Below are 5,718 nucleotides of genomic sequence, written 5' to 3'. Positions count from 1 at the left end.
AACTAATGTAGTGTCAATATCACTGTATATTTTGTGAAAAATAAAAATCTATTACTTAGCTAACTTGCTTTCTAATTAACTAACCATTTTTATATTTAGAAAATGATTCACAATCTCATTTTGATTAACGAAAAACAATGGAAATAATAAAATTATATATATATATATATATATATATATATATATATATATATATATATATATATATATATATATATATAATTTGAATTTGAATATATTTATTTATTTTATAATTTTAGATTTATACTGTAATAATTAAAAAAATAATAATAATTTATAATAATTGATAAATTATAATATATTATATTTATAAAATATTCCCAAAACATTGGTTATATAAATAAATAAATAAATAAATAAATAAAAGTATAATAATTAAAAACAATAATAAAAGTGACACTGCATGTTCATGTTTTCCAAACCTAAGTCTTGAAAAAGTGGACTAATTTTTCTTTTTTATTTATAAAACAATAAATGTAATGTATTCTTATATTTATTAAAAAAAGGAAAACATTTGTTTGAAATTACTGATTGGTAAAAAACAAAACAACAATACTACTACTACTACTACTACTAATAATAATAATAATAAAATCAATGCAAAACATATTAAAATGAAATCATACAAATTATATTACAATAAAAAGAAAAACATTGTTTCCATGTTTAAAACTCATTAATAAATGACAGGGCCATGAAAATGTACCAGTTATATATATCAGTTTTTATTTAAATAAGTAAATTGTAGGCACATATGTTCTCATAACACTATCCATATGTTTCGAAAACAGAAGACGCTTAAACATAGGTCTATATTATCACACAGCTGGGAGTAATGCAATATCTGTAGCGCCACCCAATCTGTTTTGTTGCCCATTAATTGGTGTGGTCTAATTTTCTCAGGTTAGCTAATAAGCAACATGCCTGTTTGCTCTTCCAAACAGGCTTAATTACACCGTAGTGTAAAGTGGTGCTTCATTCTCAATTAACAACTGGCCTTGCATTAAAGAAGGGAAGGAGAAGGAGAGAAATTAAACTCCCAAAGCAAAGCGGCTGTGAACCACAGATGTTGAATCAGCAAAAATCAACAGAAGCTGACCCACCTAAACACTTTCCCTGATCAGCGATAGTAGAGTCTTTAGAGGGGAAAGGAACGTATAAAAGTGAGAAAAATAAAGGGTTCAAATGATGACTAACAGAGAATAATCATTTATGATGTCAAATTATGGGTAAAACTTATTGATGTATTTATAAAATTATGTTGGTCAGTATATGCATTTAAGAACATTCATTCTCAAAATATCATATTAGACTTTCACACAACGGAGACGCACACAAGAGTGTCACCATACGTAATAAATATAAAAGTAACATAAAACGTGTCTTGGTTATTTTCAGAATGGATCTCATTTACTAAATACTGCAAAGTTAATACAGTATCTACTATTATTTTAAATAAGTCCCAGTATAATTTTAGTTTCGAGATAATGTTATCATTTTTATTTCTGTTAAGTGTTATTAATAGTCATTTTTGGTATTTAAAAAAAAATCCTATTCAGATTTTTGTTTTTATTTTATTTTTATTAAGCTTAATTAATAGCCATTTTTGGTATTAAAAATGAAAAATATGCCAATATAGATAATTCTTTTAAATTTATTTATTTTATTTCAGTATAAATTGTATTCATTTTAGTACTAAAACTTTAATTAAACTATGTTAGAATGAGTAAATATTATCTTGGCGACACACACACACACACACACACACACACACACAAAAGAATATATCCACAATACAGCAAAAACAGTAATATTGTGACATGTTTTTGCTGTATTTTGGATCTAATAAATGCAGCCTAGTAAAGCAGAAGAGACTTAAATGTATCTTTCCAATTAACGAAACATGCCATTATTGAATATTATTCAACATACATGCATAGAAAATATTCAATACACAATGAGCTTAAACCTTTTCCATTTCTTTAAGTGAAATTCTTAGTTGAATGTTTTCGGTGCATATTTGTGTTAGCTCGCGCCTATAATTTTTTTTTCTCTCTGCCTGCTTTGTTCGGCGAGCGAACGAACACACACATACGTGCACACGCGCCATATGTGGCCGTCTAAAGCGGGTTCACGGCGAGCTCCTCATCCCTATGCATTCCTGCGATTTCAAACCATATCCGGAGGGTGTTTGGGAGGTTTGCTTGGCATGTCATTAGGATTCACGCGGCCTGTTTGTGAGGGAATGTGCAGCAGATAGCGTGAAACTGTCAGCAGAATCATTTCAATGTTAATTCTCCCCAACATTCAGATCACTCGAAGCAAACTCCCCGTCAGAGAGGAGCAGCGGGAGCCGCATTTCTGCTGCTGCATCAGAATCATAGAGAGCGGCCTGACACACACACTTGATTTATAATCACACCGAGTGTGTGTGTGTGTCTAATCCGCTGCCTTTTCTTTAGCTCGCTTGTTTTTCTTCCTCTCTTAAGCTACAAAAGCACACAATTGAACAAATCTGACCCTCTGTTTTTACTCTCCCCTATAGGGCATGCCGAGACATTTCTTTATCTTTTTGCTGCTGTTTTCATCTGCACATTTGATCCCTGGATGTTTAGTGCATATTGGAGTTATCCATCAAAATGCGCTTCCCTCATCTTTCTCTCAGAAGTGAAACTCCTTCAGCTCTCAACACTTCTCAACCTCAACACTTTTTATCAAGGCCATTGGGGTTTGTATGACTTTTAAGAGGACACAAATACTGATAAATTACAAAAAAAAGCATTCTGAGGGAAACTATTGTGTTTACTATACGCATGAGCTCCTTACCAGAACTTATACATTTATTATAAATTCACACCGTTAGTAATATACATTATTTACGGTGCTTACTAAGCGTATCATCATTATTAACTCCTAACCTTAATTTAATGCATAAGTCATCCTGCACAATTTCAGATCAGATAATAAATGATAGGCCCTATTGAAGGAGGAGCAAGGCAATACAGAGAGAGCACCTTTTTTAGGTTATATTTCTGAAAGGAATAGCTCAGATTTGGAGATATCTTAGCATTAGGTAACTGCACCAATGGATCCTCTGCAGTGAATGGGTGCCGTCAGAACGAGAGTTCAAACATTGCAATAATAATCCACATAAATGCAGACCATCCGTTAACATCTTGCAGCGCATCCATCGGTGAGCAAATAATGCAATGCTAAATTTTTCCAAATCTGTTTTTATTAAAAGACCGGCTCATCGGGGACGTGTTTATGAAACTATTCTATTAAGATTATTTTGAATTTTCGGTCAAATTCACTTCACAGTTATGTATAAACCCGCTCCTCCTCAAAATAAAGCACCCTGTTTTGTCGCAAATCGCAATTCACACCGAACGATTCATCTGTGATTCGGACCGGTGGGATTCCAGCAGGTAATGACTCACTGATTCATTGATCCGGGCCCGGGACAAAACTCAAGTCAGCGAATGTTCTTGGCTCAAACATAACTTTATACGGGAATACGATTTGATCGCAATAACTGTACTTTAACTCAAACAACCTGCATGATTTATGTACTTCATCCATCAAATATAAATACGGTGCAAAACAGCTGTGTACAATCTGACGTGAATCAATACGGTTCAGGCTTAAACTAATAAAATTTTAAGGCAAGCTTTAAGATTTCATTACGATTTGCTGTTTACCCCTCTGAGTCCATAAGTGGATTTGCGCGATGCAGGTATATGGGTTAATAGAGTATGTGTGTGTAATGGGAATGATTCCTCACTAGAGTACTACAGCCTGATATAACCCACTTACTCTGAACAGACAGACACGATTTACTGACCATAAAGAGACATGCTGAGTCATATTCCGAACATACCCACACACACAAACGAGAGGGAGAGAGAAAGGGGTCAGTGTTTAAAAAAAAAAAAAAAAAAAAAAAAAAAAAAATGTAGTTGCAGCTTCTGTCCTGAGAGGGGCAGCAGAGATACAGAAGCTCGAACAATCACCTCTCTGTATTAATAGCGGCCCAGTCAAAAGAACAGAACTGACACATACACGAAGCGTTAAAACAAAACAAGACACAAGAAAGGAAACAACAATGGAAAATCCCTCAAGGAGGTCGATGAAAAGGTCAAAAGAAACTTCTTTGACTTAGACAGAATGCCCTGCGGCCCATTTGCCTTAAGTCTAGATGAAAAATCCTCACTGCGGAGCTCTTATCGCTCTCGCGTTAATAAATATCTGACTGGAATGAAAGTTAATGGAATAATGTAAAGAGATAATGTTGAATTCTCCTGCCCCGTGACCCCTCGGCATTTCATCAAAGAACGGAGGCGAAAGTCCTTCTTTCATCCGAAGCTTTAATAAAACGGAACGCCTGGGAAAAAGCCCCTTAGACGTGTGTGTAACTGATTAATAGCCAGTTCGGTGTTAGCCTGGGGAAACTGAACAGGTTTATATCAAAGAAACTTTTTTTTTTTTAATTGTGAAAATAGAGGTATAGTCACATTCTAGATACTTTGAACGTACTGTTTCAACAGGATTTTAGCATGAAGCGTGAGATCATTTGTTTCAGAGGGCGTTAAACAAAAGCTGAACGCTGATTACATTACATTACAAATGGGGTTTCCAACCCTTATTTAGAATGACTGACAGCCCGTCATTCTGCCGTTTAGGCGAACATTATAATTAGACTCTTTGCCAGTAAAGTACAGTCTGCGCCCTTCAAGGCCAGTCTAATTTAAGCCCGGCTTTAAGATCCCGTCCATGATGCTGATCTTTCTACACAAAGGCCGGAGACTGATTAATGATCTATCAGCTGCAGCCACAGACAGTGGAGGCATTTATATAAATATTTCCTTTACCTTAATTCCCTTAATTAATGATATGGGGAAATGTGTTGGTTGAGCCTAGCCCTGGTCATATATTAGAAAGGATTGGTTGGTTTTTGACAGTCTTGTTGCCCAGGCGTTTATGGGCCAGTTCCCTCTCAGCTGCAGGTGACTCATCTTGCACATTATTAATGACTGACCCAGAGGGACAAACCACTGTCCGCGATATGAGAGGGAGAGGATCGCACCATTTGTTTCTAGTCAAGGGGAGTAAATGCGATTAGTTGAACCTACAGGGACAGTAGAGGAAATCGAGTCTGGGATGGAGGTTATTCATGGCACTGTAAACACAGCTTAACGTGGTAAACAACTCACCCAAAAACAAAGCAAATGGTACAGCTAAAATATATGCACCTATTTTAATTCTGACATTCAACCAAACCAAAAATAAGAAGCACTTTCAAGGGTGCATCTAAAATGTGCATGCTGGGCAACCCAGTGACAACATTTCATTTTCATTTAGCATTGCTTTTTTATATCCCAGGAGACTTAATGGTGTTCTTAGTCATGCATATTTTAAGTATTTACACAAAGAGAGACAAAGAGAGAGAGAGAGAGAAATACAAATGGAAAACTGTTAATAAACAGCAATAATATGACACAAATATTGAATATATTTAATCTCATTGCTGTACAGAAGAAACAACTGAGATATTAAAGATGAATTATTATCGATAGAAACATTTTCATTAATTAAAATTAATATGAACGTTTTTAATTATTATCATTGTTGTCATAGATGCTGCTGCTAATAATAATTATGTTTAATAATTAATAAACATAAACAGTTATTCATTAA

The sequence above is a fragment of the Puntigrus tetrazona genome, chromosome 18 (assembly GCF_018831695.1).
Source record: "Puntigrus tetrazona isolate hp1 chromosome 18, ASM1883169v1, whole genome shotgun sequence".
Classification (NCBI taxonomy): Eukaryota; Metazoa; Chordata; class Actinopteri; order Cypriniformes; family Cyprinidae; genus Puntigrus; species Puntigrus tetrazona.
Note: the sequence above shows the minus strand (reverse complement) of the source record.